Source organism: Carcharodon carcharias, chromosome 12 (genome assembly GCF_017639515.1).
Source record: "Carcharodon carcharias isolate sCarCar2 chromosome 12, sCarCar2.pri, whole genome shotgun sequence".
Classification (NCBI taxonomy): Eukaryota; Metazoa; Chordata; class Chondrichthyes; order Lamniformes; family Lamnidae; genus Carcharodon; species Carcharodon carcharias.
Window position 1 is genome coordinate 59,632,280 of NC_054478.1, and position 21,842 is coordinate 59,654,121.

Below are 21,842 nucleotides of genomic sequence, written 5' to 3' on the forward strand. Positions count from 1 at the left end.
AGTGACTCAGAGAGGCAGAAGCAGCACAGGTTCAAAAGTGTACAGCACAGGAATTCAGCAGTGTCAGTAGGTATATATGTAAACGTAAGAAGGTATATATAGTAAATAAAGCCAATGAGCTGAGGGTACAGATAGACACATGGCAGCATGATATCATCGCTATAACAGAAACTTGGTGTAAGGAGGGGAAAGAATGGCAGCTCAACAACCCTGGATATCGAGTTTCCAGGCAGGAGAGGGAAGGGAATGAAAAACGTGGTGGTGTAGCATTATTGGTTATAGAATCAATTACAGCCATGAGGAGGAATGATATACTAAATGAAGCATCAAATGGGTTGAGCTCAGAATTAGAAAGGGTCAGCCACATTGTTAGGAGCGTGCTATCGACCCCCAAATAGTGTAAGGGAGCAAATATGTATACAGAATTCTGAGTGTAAAAACAATAGGGCAGTAATCATTGGAGACTTCAACGACCCTAATATCAATTGGAATATGAACATTGTGAAGGGCACAGAGGGTAAAAATTCTTGAACTGCATTCAAGAGAACATTTATAGCCAGCATGTAACAAGCCCAATGAAAATTGGCGCAATTCTAGATTTTGTCTTGGGAAATGAAGCTGGGCAAGTGGATGTAGTAGCAGTGGGGAACCATTTTGAGATAATGATCATAAAAAGTTAGATTTAGCATCATTATGAAAAAGGACAAAGATAGAACAGGAGTAAAAGTTCTAAACTGGGGGAAGACAAATTTTACAAAGCTGAGAGGTGAGCTGTTGAGAGTGGACTGGATACAGTGATTAGAAGGAAAAGCTGTGTCAAATCAGTGGGTGTTATTCAAAAACGAGATTCTACAGCCACAGTGTAGACATGTCCCCACAAAGAAAAAGGGTGGTACTGCCAAATCTAGAGCCCGCTGGTTATCCAGAAGCATACAGGCCAAGATAAAGCAGAAAAAGAAAGCTTATGACTGTCACAAAAGCCTTGATAGTACGGAAAGCCTAGAGGAGCATAGAAAGTTCAGGGGTGAAGTAAAAATGGAAATTTGGAAAGCAAAGCAAGAGTACGAAAAATATTGGCAGGTAACATCAAAGAAAACCGTAAGATGTTTTACCAGAGCATTAAGACCAAGAGAATAACAAAGCAAAAGTTAGGGCCTATCGGAGATGTACGTGGTAACTTGTAGGTTGAAGAAGGATTCTCAACGAATACTTTGTCCCTGTCTTCACTAAGGAGTTAAACAGGAGGAGTGTGAAATATTAGATACAATAAACATAGTGAGAGAGGAAGTACTGGAAGGACTGGCATCCTTGAAGGTGGATAAATCACCAGGGCCAGACGGATTGTATCCCAGGCTGTTAAAGGAAGCCAGGGAGGAAATAGCGGATGCTCTGAGGATCATTTTCAAATCCTCACTAGATACAGGTGAGGTCCCAGAGGATTGGAGGTCTGTGAACATTGTACCATTATTTAAAAAAGGGCTGGTCATTCTGACTTCAGTGGTGGGTAAATTATTGGAAACAATTCTGAGAGGCAGGATAAACTGTCACTTAGAAAGGCATGGGTTGATCAGGGATAGCATGGTTTTGTTAGGGGAAGATTGTGTCTTACTTAATTTTTTTTGAAGAAATAACAGAGGATTGATGAGGGTAGTGTCATGGATGTTGTCTACAAAGATTTCAGTAAGGCATTTGACAAGGTCCCACATGGCAGACTGGTCAGTAAAATGAGATCTCATGGGATACAGGGGAAGGTGGCAGGTTGGATCCAAAATTGGCTCATTGACAAGAAACAAAGGGTAATGGTCGATGGATGTTTTTGCGAACGGAAGACGGTTTCCAGTGGTGTTCCACAGGGCTCAAGTATTGGGGCCCTTGCTGTTTGTTGTATATGTTAATTATTTAGACTTAAATGTGAGAAGCATGATTGGGAAATTTGCAGATGACACAAAAATTGGCTGTGTAGTTGATAGTGAAGAGGATAACTGTCCACTCCAGAATTATATCAATGGTTTGGTTGAGTGAGCGGAAAAGTGGCAAGGGGAATTGAATACAAAAAAGTGTGAGGTAATGCATTTGGGGAGGGCAAACAAAGCAAGGGAATACCTAATAAATTGGAAGTTATTGAAGGGGTTGAGGAAGGGAGGCACCTTGAAGTATATGTCCACATATCCTTATAGGTGGCAGGACAGGTGGACAAGGTGCTCGAGAAAGCATCTGAAATACTTTCTTTTATTGGGCGAAGTATTGAATACAAAGGCAGGGATGTAATGATGGAACTATATAAAATGCTGGTTAGGCCATCGCTGGAAGTTTGTGTATAGTTCTGGCCACCACATTACAGGAAGGACATAATTGCTGTGGAGAGAGTGCAGAGGAGATTTATAAGAATGCTGCTAGAGCTTGAAAATTGCAACTTTGAGGGGAGATTGGATAGGCTAGGTTTGTTTTCCTTAGAACAGAGGAGGCTAAGGGGTGCCCAATTGAGGTGTACAAAATTATGAGGGGCCTAGATAGGGTAGACAGGAAAGACTTGTTTCCCCTAGCTGAGGGGTCAGTTACCGGGGCATAGATTTATGGTGATTGGTAGAAGGATTAGAGGGGACATGAGGGAAAAACCTTTTCACCAAGAGGGTGGTGGGCATCTGGAATTCACTGCTTAAGTTTGTGGTTGAGGCCGAAATGCTCAACACATTTAAAAGGTAGCTGGATCTGCACCTGAAGTGCTGTAACCTGCAAGGCTATGGACAAGGTGCTGTAAAGTTGGATTAAAATGAGCAGCTAGTTTCTTTTTCTCTTTTGGCCAGTGCCAATACGATGGGCTGAATGGCCTTTCTGTACTGTAACTTTTCTATGGAGACTGGGCGGAAAGCAGCCCTTAAATGGCCAGGAATTGGCCAGTTAAGGTTTCAATTGTTTCAAGGGTAGGCGTGCCACCCTAGGCACATGTAAAATTGTGGATGTGTGGGAGGGTAGTGGGAAGGCCACGCAGGAGATTGACAGACATGTGGGCATGAGAGCAGGGTGGTGTGTTGAAATGGCAAGCAACAGGGAGGTCTGGGTCATGCATGCGGACATGTCCGTCCTTGGCCTGCTGCAATGTTCCAGTGAAGCTCAACGCAAGCTGGAGGAACAGCACCTCATCTTCCGACTAGGCACTTTACAGCCTTCCGGACTTAACATTGAGTTCAACAACTTTAGATCATGAACTCTCTTATCCATCTCCACTCCCTTTCCGATCCCCCTTTTTCCAATGATTTATAATTTTTTAAATATATTTTTCTTTTCCCACCTATTTTTAAATTTATTTCAATCTATCGTTTTATCTCCACCTTTCAGCCCACTTCGATTCCTTCCCCCCACCCTATCCCCACTAGGGCCATCTGTCACTTGCTTGTCCTGCTTTCTACCCTTAATGTCACCTTTAGCACATTCCTTAGATAATATCACCACCATCAACACCCCTTTGTCCTCTTGTTTATGACATCTTTGGCAATCCCTTCTTTGCCTCCACCTATCACTGGCCCTCTATCCAGTTCTACCTGTCCCACCGCCCCCCCCCCCCCCCCCTCCTCAACCAGCTTATATTTCACCTCATTTCCATATTTCCTTAGTTCTGATGAAGAGTGATATGGACTCGAAACATTTACTGTATTCCTCTCCGCAGATGCTGTCAGACCTGCTGAATTTTTCCAGCTATTTTTGTTTTTGTTTCAAATTTCCAGCATCTGCAGTATTTTGCTTTTATTGCATTTATAAAATGTCTTTTATGACCTCAGGGTGTCCCAAAGCTCTTTACAACCAGTTAAGTAATTTTTAAATATAGTCATTGTTGTAATGCAGGGAATCACAGCAGCCAATTTGCTCACATCAAGGTCCCATCAACAGCAATATAATGCATCACCAGATAATCTATATTGAGTGACGTTGGTTGAGTGATGAATGTTGGCCAGAGCCATGGGTAATCTCGGCTCTTCTTTGAGTGCCATGGGACTCTGGTTAATGTCTTATCCAAAAGACAGCATCTCCAACAACTCACTCCCTCAGTTCTGCACTGAGGTGTCAACCTGAATTATGTGCTCAAGAGTCTCTGGAATGGAGCTAGAATTGGTGACCTTTGACAGAAGCAAGAGTGCTAAAATTGAGCCAAGGCTAACACCTTAAACAAGTTAACACATTAAATAAATTAAGCTCAGATGCAATAGAAGCCAGGGCACAATCTTATAGGATGAAGATGATAGAACTGCTTAAGATGAGGTTCAGATGTCTAACTGCTGGGGTTCTCCATGTAATGTGCCCCAGAATGAATGACATACATTCATGGAATAATAGAATGGTACTCTATAGAAGGAGGCTATTCGGCCCATTGTGCCTGTCATCTCTTTGTTAAAACTATCTGAATTGTCCTACTCTCTTGCTTGTTCCCTGCAGCCCTGTATTTTTTTTTACTTCAAGTATTTATCCAATTCCTTTTTGAAAGGTCCTATTGAATCTGCTTCTTCCATCCCTTCAGGCAATGCCTTCCAAATCAAGCCACTGTGTAACAAAAGGTTTTCTCATGTCGCCTCTGTTTCTTTTGCCAATCACCTTAAATCTGTGTCCTCTTGTTACCAACAGTTTCTCCTTATTTACTCTATGAAAACCATTCAAGACTTTAAACGCCTCTAACCTTCTCTGTTCTAAGAAGAACAGTCCCTGTTTCTCTGGTCTTATCTCTGGTACCATTCTAGTAAATCTCTGCTATTCTCTTTCTGAGGCCTTGATATCCTTCTTAAAATCTGATGCCCAGAATTGAGCACAATACTCCAACTGAGGACTGACCAGTCTTTTATTAAGATTTAGCATAAGTTTCTTTCTTTTGGACTGTATAGGCTGGATTTTCCTCTAGGGAGTGTGTTTTGTGAATCAGGCCCTTTCACAGCTTGCAAACTGCATTCCTAACTGATGAGCAACTTTGCCCGGAAATTTTGTCTTTTCCCGCAGGGTTCAGGTTCGCAGTTCAGTTTGTGAGCCACAAACCAGTGCGAGAGGAGTGGGCTGTGGAGGTGGGCTAATGAGAAAGCCCATCTCAGTTCTTGGCGACAGCAGCATGGCTCCTAACATTGTTTAAATGCTCCCTAAACCACACTCCCCTATATCCTCCATAGCCACTCATTCATTATCCACTATGTACCATCCTCAGATTCTGTGCAATATCAGTAGAAAATATTTTACATTCCATGGGGAAAAAAATAAACCTCTCAATATCTAATTATAGCCTCCATTAAATGCATTACCATTGATTCTGAGAAAAATACATTCTGCCATGCAAAATAAACCTTGAAATACTTGTAATTCTATTAGCTTGTGTCAACAAACTAGAAACCACATCAAAGATGCAACCTGTTTTTATAATGTCTTAAAATTGTCATTCATTTTCAGATGAATGCACCTGCTGTGCTGAAACCTATTAGCACTATTAGTACTTGAAACTTAGCCAAGCATTCATACTGGCCACAGCTGTCCAAACAATAAAGATAGAAAGAACCAAAAGCATTCATATCAATTTCAAAGCAGAACGTCTGTCAATCAACAGATGGGAGCAAGTGGTTAGATTTTTTTCCAAGTGTTAGAAGTCTTTTTTGAATCAACCAGAACCATTTAAATCACACTACTAAACATGACAGCTCAGACTGACAGGATATTTTGTAAAATTTTTCATTGTATTATACAATTTCTCCCTTGTAATGTGAACAATTACACAATGCTGGTCAATATGAGGGTCAACTAACCTTTGCAGGACAAATCCCTATGATGACTCAATGTATTAAAAATACATCAACATTACAAAAAAAGACCTAATAGTAACATTTGAAGGTATGTAAAAATTTTACACTTAGCTTTCTGAATATTCCAGACTCTTCAGCAAAGCTTTCCATTTTATTCACTAACACTCAAACTTGGTGTGATTTTAGTGGGCTTCCAAAGCCCCTGACCACTAGAAGAAAATTGTGTATGGGAGGAAATTCTATTTGCATCCCCCATGTAAAATGGGGAGCCCAACCCTCCGTGCGGGTGTGTGTGTGTTTTGCAAAGGAAGTGTTTTAGTGTTTCCTCGTGATGTTGAAGGAGTTGATTGAGAGCTGATATTAACTGAGAGCAATAGGGGAGTAATGAAAGGAGTATTATGAGGTGCTGGTGAGAGAGTTGGAGGGTTGAAGAGGTGTACTCACCTCTTTTTGCTTTGAACCCAGGGCTATGACATGATGCTGTTGACGCTGACCCTCTTAGCTACCTCTGACCAGGCCTACTTGGCAGTGTTCCTAGTTATGCTCATTCCAATGTCAGGGTACTTGTCTTCTGGTGCTGACTTCCTCCACTTGCACGTCTAGAGATGAAAATGGGGCACAGTCCTTTAAACCAAATCTGCAGCCAGAAATTCTTCAAGTATGAAAAATGCAAGATGGGGATCTAACTTTGCTTCAAGAGGTGCATCCCCGCTTTAAGGAAGGCCATGGAATGTGCTGAAAATAGAGAAGGTCACATGGGCAAGCTGCCCGATCATCAGATGATTGGAAGAGCAGCCTTTCTTCAAAGTTTATTAATTCCCCAGCTTCACAGTTGCCCAGGTCTCGCACTGAAATGTCATGGAGAGCTTGAAGCACATCCCACCAGCCAGACGCACGATACCCAACTCATAAAATTCAGACCTGTGTCTTTTTTAATTGGAGATGAAAATGAAGGGTTAAGCCACGAGATGCAGGCCACTGTGAGCAATTATTTCTTCAGTGTGATTTTTGAAACTAAATCATAAATGTGTTCTTTATGCATACATTCATACATTTGTTGCAAATATCAGAGAATAACCTACACCCGACTTTATTTCAAAAGTTATAGAACCAGTTTCAGTGTTTGTTTTATATTCTAATGGTTCAGTTTCAGGATTTTGTCACAACCAATACTCCAGAGATGAATTTGACACAACTGTTCACAAGTGATGGGACCTCTTGCTGAATAGCATGTTAATGGGAAGTGAAAAAATTAATTACAAGTTAATTACTGGTATGTTGGATTTTTTTTTTGAACACAGTCACTTGTGAGAAATGTTGAACAATGGTAACCTCTAAGTGTGATCTACATGGGATTGAAAGATTATTTCAGACATTTTTACTTTAATGCTACTTTCATTTATATGGACCCCTACAATGTCAAAGCATCTTGCACAATGTACCTTTTTTAAGAAGTGCAGTGAATGCTACAGAATTCTGGATTGGAAACATCCCCCAAAAACAAGCAATACCACGAGTGAACAGTTAACATTTTTTTGGTAGTGTTAGATGAAGTTCTGTTATGCTTTGCTCTTGATAGCACTCTGTGATCTCAGTTTAATTACACTTAATTGAACCCTTGTAAACGCAAAGGCCTTTAGAGGAGATGGGGAATTGAAGAAAAGGGTGAGAAATTGGAAAAATGTGACAAAAAATGTGAACAATTATGGAATGTTTTATTAGTTTTTTTATTTACCTTTACTCCATCAGAGATCTCTGTCTGCAGTACATGGGTCCCCAGCTGATGTAGCATTTAAATCTGTGAGATACCTCAAATAATTCACCCTCAGATTTTCTTCTCCCTCTCTCTCTCTCTTTCATGGGGGAAGTGGCTTTTGGCCAGCACCTGCTCCAGAAGTCATTCTGTAGCTGCTCTTCGAGATTGTGCATGGCACAGGGAAATCTAGGTCTTTAAGTGACACCCCTAAAATTGATTATAGGTTTTATAAAATTTTGTAACTATTTCAGAGCTATGAATGGTATGGAATGTTGAGAGCAATGTTTAGCAAAATTATGAAGAGGTGAAAAAATGCATTTATTACAAACCAATACCATGAATTATGTGCTAATGGATGAAATGCCTGTGAGCTTTATAAGACAACAACACACTGGCAGATCAAAAATGCACTAGCAGTCGGTCATCAAATATAATTTAAAATACTTATATAACCCTGTTTAATTGCCACATACAGGCTGAACTGTTACAAATGTGCAATTCTATAAATTAGTGAATGCAAGTTTGTAGGTCTTGGAAGCTGAAATATTCTTTGTTGCCAATGCCTCTAGCATTTTTCTAAGGAAGGAAAATAAAACGTTATGCAGGACATGAAGCATATTTACCCATGGGATACTGGCAATGTGTCGGAATGAAAATCTGGAATAGTCAGTCAAGCAAACAGATGATAGAATCTTTGACCTGTGAAGTGGTAAAATGTTTTGCTTACAGTGAAATATTAATAAATGTTTTCTGTGCGCAAACTACTCAAAATAATTATTCTATTTAGAGGTTCTAATGTATAAGTTATGTAAGATAATGTAATGTTCAATAGAATGATGGAAAATATCTTAGGAAGTAAAGTATTTTGCAATCATTGAAATACTTAAATGCAATTATAACACAAAGTGATCTAATTTAGCATTTTATTGTTGATAACATATTTGAGATATTTTAGGTTTGATTTACAGCTACCCTGATTCAGAAATAATGTAGGGAGGATCAAATGGAAAATATAGTTGTGATCATGCTCTGTGTACCAGCTGATCTTAAAGGCAGGCCTAAGGTTTTCAACATTTCTAACGGCAGATTATAAATGTGACAGATTAATGGTTACTGATATTGCACTGGTCTCATTGCTTGATCCTCATTTGTATTACAATTGAGGCAACAATTGAGACATGACAACTAGTTTCAGTTTCCTTAGGCTTGGGTCAGGAAAACCAGGCAACATATCCATTCCTTATTACCATCCAGTGGTTTGTGCTAAATCCCTGCCTTTATGAACATTTAAAAAAGGGTTTGAATGCAGTGCCCCATGACCAAATAGCTTGCTGATATTCACGGTGTTGTAGATCTTCCATTGCATGTGAAATACAGTATATGGTGAGACATTTAAAATAGAGGGTAGTTAGAAAGTGGACAACTGGAAATATACTTTTTGAAAAAATGTGACCATTTGTTACAGGAAACAAAAAGTATATGATGAACAGTGTTTTATATGGCTGAATGTATTTATCAGAGTGGGAGCCATAACCTATGCATATGTATTGTTATAATGACAAGCCACTGTATTTGGCAGCTTGAGTCTGTGATGAGAGTTGGTGCTCTCACACATGAAAAAAGAGGCAGCTGTTGGCCTGTGCTCAGTACTTAAAAGAGACAAGGACATGAATGTATTAGAAAGCACTACATGATCTGTTGGTTTTGTCTGCAGCCAGTCTGTTTCATTCCCATGCAAGGAAAGTTTGTGGCTATGTACACTTAATGCAGAATTGTTTGACAATGAAATATAACCTGAAACTGTTATATTTTCATCATTCAAATAAGATCACAAACTTATTTTGCAAATGGTCCTACTCTGATTCAAAAACAGACTGACTAGATATTTATTTTGAAAGATTTTTCCAAGATTAGTTGTACATGATAATTGTAGCAGCAACATTTCTTCCAGCATAATATTAAAGGTTCACATAATATATGTATAAATGCAAGTAGTTTTAATGTAACATTAAAAACATTAGGATTTGCAATATGTTAGGAAGGTTGAGCATTTTATCCTTCCATTTTACCTACAAGGAGAAAAAAGAGAATAAACTTTACTTAAGTATGCTTTACAGGCAATAAGTGGTTACTGTTGTAATGTGAGGAAACCTTGGTTACTTATGTGCAAAGTGCAAAGTCCCAGAAATAACAATGAGATCAATGATGAGACAATCTGTTATAATGATATTGATTGTGCAATAAATATCAGCCAGAACACCTGGAGAATCCCCCTGTGCTCCTCCTCCCTCAACTCTCGTTGGAATATGGGATCCTCTACATAACCCTGAGAAGATAGATGGGGTGTCAGTTTAACATCTCATCTGTAACATGGCTTGTCTGATGGCACTCCCTATGTACTCATTGAAGTTTCAGGCTAGATTCTGTACTCGATTCTCTGAAATATGGCTTGAACTCATGGCCTTCTGACTCTGAGGTGAGAGTTGCTACCATCAGAACAAGGCTGACGCGAGCTAGTAACTGAATATTACTATTTCTAGAAGTGTTTTTTGGTGATGCTTGGCTCATGCTATCCACTGCCTACACTGACTTGGAATTATATTCCTGTTTTATTTTGAAAAGGCCTGTGGCCTTCTCTTGTTTTAATCCAGTTGGGTAAATAAATGTTCATACCCTTAGAGAAAGTTATGGAGAAAGCAGTGAATTCAGAATTGGTTACAGAAAGCTGAAGGTTTTGGGGCTAAAATTCTTTGATGTCCCAAGTCAGTTTGAAATAAAATTCCAGATTTAAAATTCATGGATTCCTCCTATTCCTATTTAACTATGTTTTCCTCTTATATTTAGGCTACCACTATTCCACAACTGAGGCAGAAAAAGGTGGCATGATTTCGAGCCTTTTTTAAAATTAATTTGGGCATGGGATGTGGGCATCGCAGGCATTTATCGTCCATCCCTAATTGCCCTTGAGAAGATGGTGATGAACTGCCTTCTTGAAATGCCGCAGTCCACCTGGTGTAGGTACATCTATAGTGCTGTTGGGAAGGGAGTTCTAGGATTTTGACCCAGTGACAGTGAAGGAACAGCGATTATAGTTCCAAGTCAGAATGGTATGTGACTTGGGGGGAAGTTACAGGTGTTCCCATGCACCTACTGCCCCTGTCCTACTAGGTGTTAGAGCTCATGGGTTTGGAAGGTGCTGTTGAAGGAATCTTGCTGAGTTGCTGCAGTGCATCTTATAGATGGTACACGATGCTGCCACTGTGGGTTGGTGGTGAAGGGAGTGAATGTTTAAGATGGTGGATGGGGGGGTATCATTCAAGTGGGCTGCCTTCTCCTGGATGGTGTCAAGCTTCTTGAGCATTGTTGGAGCTACAGTCATCCAGGTAAGTGGAGAATTTCCATGACACTCCTGACTTGTGCCTGTAGATGGTAGATAGTCTTTGGGGAGTCAGAAGGTGAGTTACTCTCCACAGAATTCCCAGCCTGTGGCCTTCTCTTGTAGCCACAGCTTTATATGGCTGGTCCAGTTCAGTTTCTGGCAATGGTAACTCCCAGGATGTTGGTAGTGGGAGATTCGGAGATGGTTGAATGTCAAGGGAAGATGGTTAGATTCTGTCTTGTTGGAGATGGTCATTGCCTGGCACTTGTATGGCACAAATGTTACTTGCCACTTGTCAGCCCAAGCCTGAATATTGTCCACATCTTGCTGCATATGGACACGGACTGCTTCTGTATATGAAGAGTCATGAATGGTGCTGACATTGTGTAATCATCTGTGAACATCCCCACTTATGACCTAATGATGGAAGGAAGGTCATTGATGAAGCAGCTGAAGACGGTTGGGCCTAAGACACTACCCTGAGGAGCTCCTACAGTGATGTCCTGGAACTGACTTTGAGTGTCTTGGGACTGATTTTGCTATTGCTGTTCTTGAACAGGCTGCTGTGAGGTACACTGTCTTGCTCACTGATGTTGTCCCCATTGTGGAATTGTGTTTAGCTTCCAGCTGTTTCTTTTTTCTTTTGATAACATAGCTTGGATTGGGAGGATCAGGTGCCTTGCAAATATATATAGATGGAAATCAAGTGCTTTGAAATTGAGATATTTTATATCTAAAATGTTATATTTATTTGTTATACAGTTGATATGTTCAGTTTTTCCTTATGGACTAAATGATGAAAATTGTGCATATTTTCACTGTAACTGGAAGAAAATACCATTTGGATGTCCATTAGTGAACTGGAATATTGAATAGACAAATCATTATGTAACTTTAATTAATGAGTTCCACTAAGGTTAGAGGTTAGAATATCTTCAATATTAGGAATGCTACAAAATGTTATGCTTCAAAATTTAGCTTGAAATCTACAAATTTTACCAAAGCCAACACCTATATATCAAAAATAAACAGGTGATGATAGCCAATGTATAGCTTGAAACAGCACAAACATTTTAAGTTATGTTTATGCTCTGCCCAATTCACACAAATAGCTTCATGTTGTATTTGATCTATCAATACAAACAGGTACTTATCTGATCCAAAATTAGCTTTAATTCTGCTGGCTGAGTTTTAATTACTACCTCTCTGAAACAGTATAGTATTGATTTTGTGCTATCATATTAACAGGAGCTAGTCTAGTTCAAGCCTGCCATCACTACACAAATAAACACCTGATTTTCTAAATGTCCATGGACAGAATTTTTAGGTAGGCATGTGGGTGTGCGCCTGAACCAATCAGCTGTGAAATTGCGTGAGATGGCGTTGGGTGAGCGTCCCGCGCAATATTTCGGTCGGCGGGCTTGCACATAAGTCGGAAGTGCAGCCGCCAACAATTAAGAGGCCAATTAAGGAAATGAAAGTAGTAATTGTCTCCAATTTTTTCGTAGTCTGTCAAGCCTTACAGTTGGCGGACGGGTGAATCGGCCAAGTGGCCTTTGCGTTTTTCACGAAACCTCATTCAAGGGTGGAATGAAGTTTCTGTTAATAAATTTTAAAAAATGAAAACGCCTGGGCAAAATTTTTATCATGTATATGTTCAGGTGACTGATTGTGATGTGTGGACAGTTTTTCCGGATTTTTAAAGTCTTCAGCTCCTTGAGGCAGCTCTCTGTATTCAGAGAACTTTCATTCAGCGCTTGCCTGCACTTACATTAGTGTCCTCCAGCCCCTACCCCAGCAGAGCTGAGCATTTCAGTGCGCGCCTCATGCTGTCTGGCCATTAATTGGCCAGCCAGCATGAGATCGCAGTCGGGGGCCTATCGCAGTCAGTGTTCTGTTCCCCAGCTATTCCTGGGCCTGCTGGTTGTGCCCGTGTGCCAGCCTAAAAATCCTGCCCCATCTCTACTAAAGGAGTTGCACGTTTTATATCAGAATTTTTTTTTGCCTGATATTTTGAGTTTATTTGTTGGCTTCTAGAAGGAATTAGAATGTGCACAGATGTTTAGAGCTGCAGGTGTAGTGTTGTATGTTGTTCTGTATTTCTCCAGGGTGTTACACACCATTAGATAGAGCATATGTGCAAAACAGTGCACAGTTCTCATAATCCAATCCTTAAGAACTCATTTTATTGCCCCTTCCCCGATTAGCGACCTCAATCCTGATCGTTAGACTATTGAGTAGATACGTGGAAATGTTGGCTCTTGAGGGTTAAAAGCTTTAGGGTCACCTTCAAAAACCTAACACATGATTATGCCATTAACAGCAGATGGAGCCTACAGCCACCTCTTTGAACTCCCCTGTTTTGCAAGGTGACAGCTAAACATTACATGCATTAGCGTATTCCTACATATCTGTGGAACGAAGGACCGGCCTGCCCTCAGACCCTGAACATATACCTATTCCTTTATGTATATTGAAAATAGTGTTGGTTTGTCATTTGACCTCAGATAACAGATAGACTTCAAGAGAACGTAAGCTGGTGGAATGGGTTGCCATGTGGCAGATTAATTTAATGCACTGAAGTGTGATGTGGTTCACTTTGGTGAGACGCCCGAGGAGAGGCATATAAAATAAAGGATACAACTCTAAAGGAGATTCAGGAGCAGTGGGACCTGGGCGTATATGTGCACAAATCATTGGCAGGTGACAGTGGTTAAAAAAGTGGTTAATAAGGCATATGGAATCCTGGGATTTATAAATAGAGGCATAGAGCTGGATTTGCATCTTTGAGGCAGCAGTGAGTCAGGAAAATTCCTGGTTTGGCCCGGCCACCTTTGGAAAATGTGCCCACTAGGACAGGATTTTCGTTGTGGGATGCAGGCTGCAGTCAGGCCAGCCAACTTTGGAAAACTGGAGAAAGTTTAGAGGCAGTCACAGAGGCTGCTGGGTGTGGAGGCAGGCTTTGGGAAAGGCCCACCTTGGTGCTGAGGGATTTCATCCCAGTTAGAATAAAAAAAAGTAGGACCCACTAGCCCTCACCACCCACACACTCTCCATGCCCCAACCATGCCATCTCATGTCCCCACCCACCCCCTATGGCCCCAGATGCTCCCCAAGCCAAGCTATGCCACCCAGACAACTGTTATGGCTGCCTCATGTCCCCGCCCCCCCCCCCCTCTCTAAGTATGACCCACAAACAACCCCAATGGTCCCTTATGCTCCCCAATGTCAAGCTACAGTATGTCTATGTCCATTCACCTGTACACTGTATAGAAGCAGTGAGCCCTATAGTGACAGTAGAATGTGTAACAAAGCTTTAAAAAAGTCATTTGTTGAAACTTCCCGCTTTCTTTAAAAAAAAACTCCTTTTTATTATAACCCAATAAAAGTCAGTCACCCAGATCCTTTTAAAGTATCAATAGCTGAAACTGCAAGCACTTGAAATCATTTTACCATGTGTAAATAAACATTGTGAAATTGACAGCATAGATCACAGATCCAGAGCTGTCAGCCAAGCAAGATTTTCCTGGGGCTTGGGTATTTCAACAGACAAATGGATATCTGGGCTGCTGGAGCCATAGGGGCTGTTTGGGAGCATGAGTGGCCATAGGGAGTGGGTTGGAGGCATGCCTTGGCATTGAGGGCATGGCAAGAATTTTTTGAATTTACCTGTCAAAAGGTTCCCTCTGAGGTACTGTGAACCACGACACTTTGAAAAGCTGGTCTGATGTTGAAAATTGCGGAGGAGTAGGACATGTCTATCCGCACAATGGAGTCAGCAAGGTCGAGAGTGCAGGGTGCAGGCTTGCAACTCGAACCAGCCCACACGCTTAAAAGGCACTCCCAAAAATCAAAAACCCCAGGAACGGGGTTGGCAATCCCAGAATCGGGACCTATCCACCATTTTTAAAGGGCTCCCAAGTCATCCTGACTCGGCCCATAGAGTACAAAAGCAAATAAGCTATCGTGAACCTTTATAAAACACTGGCCTCAACTTTTTTTCTTATTCTTTCATGGGATGTGTGTTGCTGGCTGAACCAGCATTTGTTGCTCATCCATAATTGCCCTTAAGAAGGTGGTGGTGAGCTGCCTTCAGACTTTGGGGAATCAGGAGCTGAGTTACTCGCTGTAGAATTCCCAGCCTCTGACTTGCTCTTGTAGTTGCAGTATTTATATGGCTAGTCAGATCAGTTTCTGACCAACGGTAAGCCCCTAGGATATTGATGGAGTATTATGACCAATTCCACACTTTGGGAAGGATATGTAGAGTGCAGACATGATTTATGAGAATTGTTCCACGAATGAGGGACTTCAATTATGTGGATGGATTGGAGAAGCTGGGGCTGTTCTCCTTAGGGAAGAGAAGATTGAGAAGATATTTGAATGAGATGTTAAAAGTCATAAAGAGTCTAGACAGTGTAGACAGAGAGAAACAGTTCCCATTGGCAGAAGGTTCAGGAATCAGATGACAATGTTTTAAGCTGAATAGCAAAAGAAGTAAAGACGACATAGGGAAAACATTTTTACACAATGAGTGGCAAGGATCTGCAGTGTACTGCTTCAGATTGTGGTGCAGACAGATTTAATCTTGGCTTTCAAAAGGGAACTGGGTAATTAGCTCTGGAGAAATAATTTGCAGTGCCTTGGTGAAAAGGCAGGGGAGTAGCACTAGCAGAGTTGTTCTTCCAAAGAACCAACACAGCCACGATCAGTCATGTGACCTCCTCCTGTGCTGCAGCCATTCTATAATTCTATGAACTGGACATAAGAACATTACCAATTTAATTTGTTTAGAAATGTAAATTATTCTGCTTGCAGACATCAGGAGCAAAACAACCATTTCAGTCTGAAAAAATTGTTAGTAATACAATGCTTTTCAGATTGCCTTTTGTTATAAATTGCAGTTTCAGCAGTTGAAATATTTCTGGGTGTTTATGAATGCCTTTACATTGCTTTGTCAATCCTAATAGCATTGCAGTGAACAAAAGTTATCCTAAGTTTATTTACTGGAAGAACTGATTGCCAGAACATGATGTATGATTTTGTGATTGGCATAAATATTCCTGAGAGCAGGATCCAGCATTGAGAGAGATAGGAGTTGAATTGTTAGCAGCAATAGGGATTACATATTTAGTAGAGGTTAAAATTAGATTGCATAGAATTGTAGCTGGAATACCTTTTTGCCAGTCAGAGATTCAGAAGATCTATCAGAATTTTTCATTGCAAAAGGGAAAAAAGCGAGAGAAATAAAAAAGACAAAATAAAAAGCAAAATACATTAAGGGCAGGGGTTTTAGCCCCTGATGGGGACGAGTAAAAAAGTAGTTGGGCTCAAAGATTCACGCTGCTAGCTGGCTGGCATGCCATTTTGCTGGCACCACCCCACCCATGGGCCATTTTACTGGTGATGGAATGGGGTGGAGCAGCAGGTCTACATCGTGCCAATTAACAGGAATTAAAGGCCTATTAAGACCTATTGTCAGAGATTGCCTGGAAGGCTCCACGGACTAGGCCAGTTGCTTGGAGACAGCATTCCAGTGACAAAGCAGGGATGCTCCAGGATGGCTTTGAGGCCCTCCCCACCTGCCTGGCTTCAGTTGCAGCCAAAGGCCACCCTGTGGATGGTTTGTTCCACAATGGTGGCCCAGCTGCTGCTGACATTTTAAATTTAAAAGCTGAAAAAGTAGGAGAGAGAATGTCTTCATCTTGAATGCCCTCTCCTCCACTGTCTCTCTCACACACCTGAAAAGGCAGCCTATATTCCTTCTGGGGTGGATGGTTTCCTATTGGCCCTTCAGTTCGAGACTCTCCTGTTGCATTTAATTGGTTGGCAAGCCCTCCCTCTTGGCACTAATTGGCCAGTTAGGGGAAACCTAGGGCAACCGTTGACTGTTTCCTACACAGTGCAGGTTCATGACCACCATTTGACCCCAACATCAGGGTCCTGATCCACAGGCAAAATCGTGCACTAAATGTTTTTTTAAAAATCGCCAACAATAATGGAAATCTGAAAGAGCGAGACGCCACACTTGTGAAAGTTACTTTTCATTGCCAGATGGGTTATTTGGGAATAATTACAATTTTACTACATTAAAATTTATTTTCACTAGTTTGGACGGATCCAAACTTTTTCCTGGTGTGGTTAGTGTTATAGCTTTCACACAAGTGCAGCTACTTCATGCCGTTCCATGTATTTCAATGCCCAGTCTTCTGATGAGATACAGCAACCTCCTGATCTCTATCAGAAGATAGAGATGGGATTAAGTGAGAGAAATAAGAGGCAAAATACTTTAAGGGCAGGGGTTTTAGCCCCTGATGGGGACGAGTACAGAGGTAGTTGGGCTCAAAGATTCACACTGCTAGCTGGCTGGAATGCCAGTTTGCTGGCACCATCCCACATGTGGGCTGTTTTATTGGAGGTGGAATGGGGTGGAGCAGCAAGACTACATAGTGCCAATTAACAGGAATTAAGACCTTTTGTCAGAGATTGTCTGGAAGGCTCCACAGACTAGGCCAGTTGCTTGGAGGCAGCATTCCAGTGGCTGTCCAATTTACATCTGAATAACTGTAAACCCTGTTCACCTCACTGTTATTTCTATAGAAAAATCCAGTACATTGTTCTTTGCATCCATTTATTTTCAGACTGCTTTCCGGAATTACTGCGGACTCTGCTATCTGCAGCAAGTCTTCCAAACTCACGACCTTGACCACCTAGGACAAGGATAGCAGATGCATGGGAACAACACCACCTGCAAGTTCCCCTCCAAGGCACACAGCATTCTGACTTGGAACTATATCGCTGTTTTTTCACTGTTGCTGAGTCAAAATCCTGGAACTCCCTCCCTAATAGCACTGTGGGTGTACCTACACCACATGGGCTGGAGCAGTTGAAGAAGGCAGCTCACCACCACCACCTCAAGGGCAATTAGGGATGGGCAATAAAAATGCTGGACTAGTCAAAGAATGAAAAAACAGTCCTGACACAACACTCATTTCCAGGTTTTTTGTGGTACCATTCTGTTTGGATGATGAGCAAAAGTAGGAGAAAGTGATGCAGGAACACCTCTGTCTATAGCTATTATTCTGTTAGACCTACACTTTTTGCCAGTGTAGATTCAGTTGGGTTGCGTTGGAATCCTGTTGTGTTCATGGAGGCCCGACGCAACAGGTTTTATTCTCCAGGTATAATGAAGAGGAAAACCTTGTTTTAATACATGCATAGTTGGCAGTGGTTTCTGAACAATTTTGTTCTGTGAGGAAAAGAGAGATGAATAACGGTCTCAGTTTACCCTTAAGTTCAATTCTTTCGCTTTGTTTGTGTGAATGTAATATAGACCAGCAAGTTTCCTATACAAGCACTGACCTCCATCACTGGATAAGTCAAATTCCATTTTCATTATGTGGCGTGCAGGAATATTTATTGTTATTTTAGACATTGTGCATTTTATACAAAAACAATATATGAAATGCCTTGACTATTATATATTTTGTCAGCCCTCATGGTTTCATCCTTCACAAGTTGCAACTTGCTCTTCACCCACACCCTACTTCGCTCCACTATCATCATTATCCTTGCCCACCTTCATTTTGTTCAATTCATCGGTATTATATTATATTGACTTTAAGATTAGATGTGTATCCCAACTCATGCATTTGTATGCTGCCCAGTCAGCTAGATGAAAATTGTTTGATGTGGAATAGAATTGTATATCATGCAATCAACTGCACAACAGCCTTTCATCCAAACATGGACAAAAGAGCTGAATTACAGTGGTGAGGTGAAAGCAACTGCCATTGACACCAAGGCAGCATTTGACTGAGTGTGGCAACAGGGAGCCCAAGCAAAACTGGAATCGGTGAGAATCCATGGGAAAATTCTCCACTGGTTGTCATCATGCCTAGCACAAAGAAGATAGTTATGGTTGTTCAAGGTCAGTCATCTCAGTCCCAGGACATCACTGTAGGAGTTCTCCAGAGTAGTGCCTTAGGATGAATCAACTCCACCTGTTTTATCAATGACCATCCCTCCATCGTAATTGCAGAAGAAGGGGTGTTTGCTGATGTTTGCACAGTGTTTGGTACCATTTGAGATCCCTCAGATACTAAAGCTGTCCATGCCCGATTGCAGCAAGACTTGCACAACATTCAGGTTTAGGCTGATAAGTGGCAGGTAACATTCATGCCACATAAATACCATGCAATGACCATCTCCAACAAGAGAGAATCTAATCATCTACCCTTGATACTTGTTGAATACTGAATCACCTGCCATCAACATCCTGGGGTTTACCATTGATCAGAAATTGAACTGGACCAATCATATAAGTACTATGTCTAGAAATGTAGGTCAGATGCTTGGAATTCTGTGGCGAGTAACTCACCCATTGACTCCCCAGTCCCTGTCCATCTACAAGGAGTGTATATAAGTTAGGAGTGCGATGGAATACTCTCCACATGCCTGGGTGAGTGCAGCTCCAACACATTTAAGAAGCTTGACACTATCGAGGACAAAGCAGCCTATTTGTCGGCACCCCATCCACCACCTTAAACATTCACTCCCTCCACCAGTGACACACAGTGGCAGCAATGTATACCATCTACAAGTTGCACTGCAGCAAACCCCCAAGGTTCCTTCAATAGCACCTTCCAAACCCACGACATCTACCATCTATAATCACAAGGGCAGCAGATTTTTGGGAACACCACCACCTGCAAGTTCTGTTTATAAATACATAATTTTAAGATTAATGTGTTTTAGGATTGCAACTTTTGGTTTATCATCTTCGAAGATATTATTCTGGTTCAGGAGACTGTGGTTTTAAATGGAGGTTAGATGAAACAAAGCTTGGTCTGGATAGATTATCAAATAGGCCAGGAGTAGTAAGTGAAAGGGGAAGTCCTATTGTGTTGTTGGGTTGATGGTGAGAGGTATTCACACCCTCTCTAAATATCTCTTGAGGAAATGGGCTATCTGTAGGCATCTTGGAAGAAGGTTTGAAGTTAACCAGAAGGCTTAAATTACTCATGTAATTTTCCTAGATCAAATAAGGGATTGAAGGCACCTGATAAATGAGGGGAGGTTTTAAAGTAGCCAGCTATTTTTTACATCAAAGGACAGGTTTAAAGTTAAAGATAATTAATTTGCATTTCTATCTGGGAAAGCCATGCATTGCCATGAGGGTGGAGGCTGTGGGAGTTTGGAAGGTTTTTATATATCTGGGCTGTGTTGGTCAGCCTGTGTGAGAGCAGCTTGGAGAAGGTAGAGAGAGGATCCAGAGAGCAGCCAGAACAATGAGCAGAGGGCCATCCAGAATCCAGGGTGTTTCAGATTTGGAGTCACTACACAAAGATACAAGTGAGACCCCTGCTCAGGCTGGGGAATTCCAAATTCATGAGATGTTGAAATAGGGTTGGAAGATTCGCCCAGCCGGATGCTAGTGGGAGAAACCTTAAGAAATCCCTCACCTCGGAAGATAACTGGGAATCTAAGGAAGCTGTGACACAGCTTGGTTTGATCCCAGGAGACTTGAATAAACTCAAGTAACTGTAACATAAAAAAGGAGTCCTCTGCTGAAATTAAAAGTAGAAAGGGGAGAGTTTGGTTTGGAATTTTAGTTAAAAATACAAGTGCTTACAATATAGTGTTAATAGTGCTTTATCATTTTCTTTTGTCAGTAAAAGTTTTTTCCCTTTAAACTGTGAAGTCTTATTGCGTGGTCTTTTCAGTTAATAATTGGGAATTCAAATTTCTTTTTAAAAGTTACCGGTCTCTACCGAGATTGGAACAGTTCCCTCCAAGTTACACCCATCCTGACTTGGAAATAAAACATCATTCCTTCACCGTTGCTGGGTCAAAATCCTGGAATTCCCTTCCTAACAGCATTGTAGGTGTATCTACACCACATGACTTGCAGTGGTTCAAGATAAGTGGCTCAATGACCTTGCCAGCAGTGTTCAAATCCCCATGAAAGAAAAGTTAACATAGGGGCAGATTTTAAACCCCATCTAGTTTTGGACATGTGGATGAATGTAGGGTGCACTTGCAGGCCTAAGGTCGAGGACTCTGCATTTTAACTCTCAGGCTACATCTGCATGCAGCTAGTCAGCTGTCCAGGCATAAAGAAGCAGAGGCAAGTCGGTGTGCAGTAAAGCAGGTGCATGTGGCAAGAGATGAGCAACTGTGACCCAAACAGGCAAATCACTGGATGGGTTTTGGAGGGTATCCTGGAAGGATAGGGACTTAAGTCAGGTTTTGGGAAGGCCACAACTCTCTTTATGGATTTTGAAAGAGCAAAACTGCTCTTAACGATCCCAAGAAGGACGCTTTTAAACTTGCCTTGGAGGATCTTGCCAGCTGCCGAGCTGGTTTTACCTAGAGGGAAAGGCAGAGAAACTAAACTGCTCAGGCATAGGTTAAATGCAATTGTAGCCCATTGGCATCGATTCATGATACGCCTGTCTTAGTCTGCTGGGCGTTTCATCCACTGCCAAACTAATGGCGTTAATATCAGAAATTGACATAAACTATGTGGAAAATTAGAGCTGCTCCATTTTAAATGCTGTCCCACTCCCTGCTGAGTGGAGAGAGCTCAAATTCTCACCATAAATTAACAGATTCATATTTGATCAAGTCTGACACAGACGTGTTAGAGGATGGATATTAAGGGAAGTGTGACACTGTACACCATAAACAATCTTCTTAACTTATTACTAGATTAAGAATTTTTTAAAAAGTGAATTGAAATCTCTAGTTCCCAAAAATACAAAGCAGCACACATATTAATTTTATTGACCTGAATAAGCGAAAGTTAAAATACTTTAAAGTTTTCGCACACTTAATAAAACCTTATCGTGAATGTTTGACTAATTTGTTTCAAATAAATCTTACATATGAGGCATGTACTGCAGAAACTGGGCCTCACAGTTATTCTTAGGTGCACAGG

General features: G+C 41.2%; 1 protein-coding gene across 7 annotated transcripts in view; it reads left to right on the forward strand.

The window, feature by feature from the left end:
* The window catches only part of csrnp3 (cysteine-serine-rich nuclear protein 3), a 257,084-nt gene that overhangs the window by 168,815 nt on the left and 66,427 nt on the right, over positions 1–21,842 (forward strand). The window contains exon 4 of one of the 7 annotated variants that reach the window (XM_041201463.1): positions 6,913–7,038. The exons of the other annotated variants lie outside the window; for them this stretch is intronic. The gene's annotated coding sequence lies outside the window, so the exon portion shown is untranslated. The remainder of the gene's footprint in view (positions 1–6,912; positions 7,039–21,842) is intronic. 7 annotated transcript variants of the gene reach the window in all.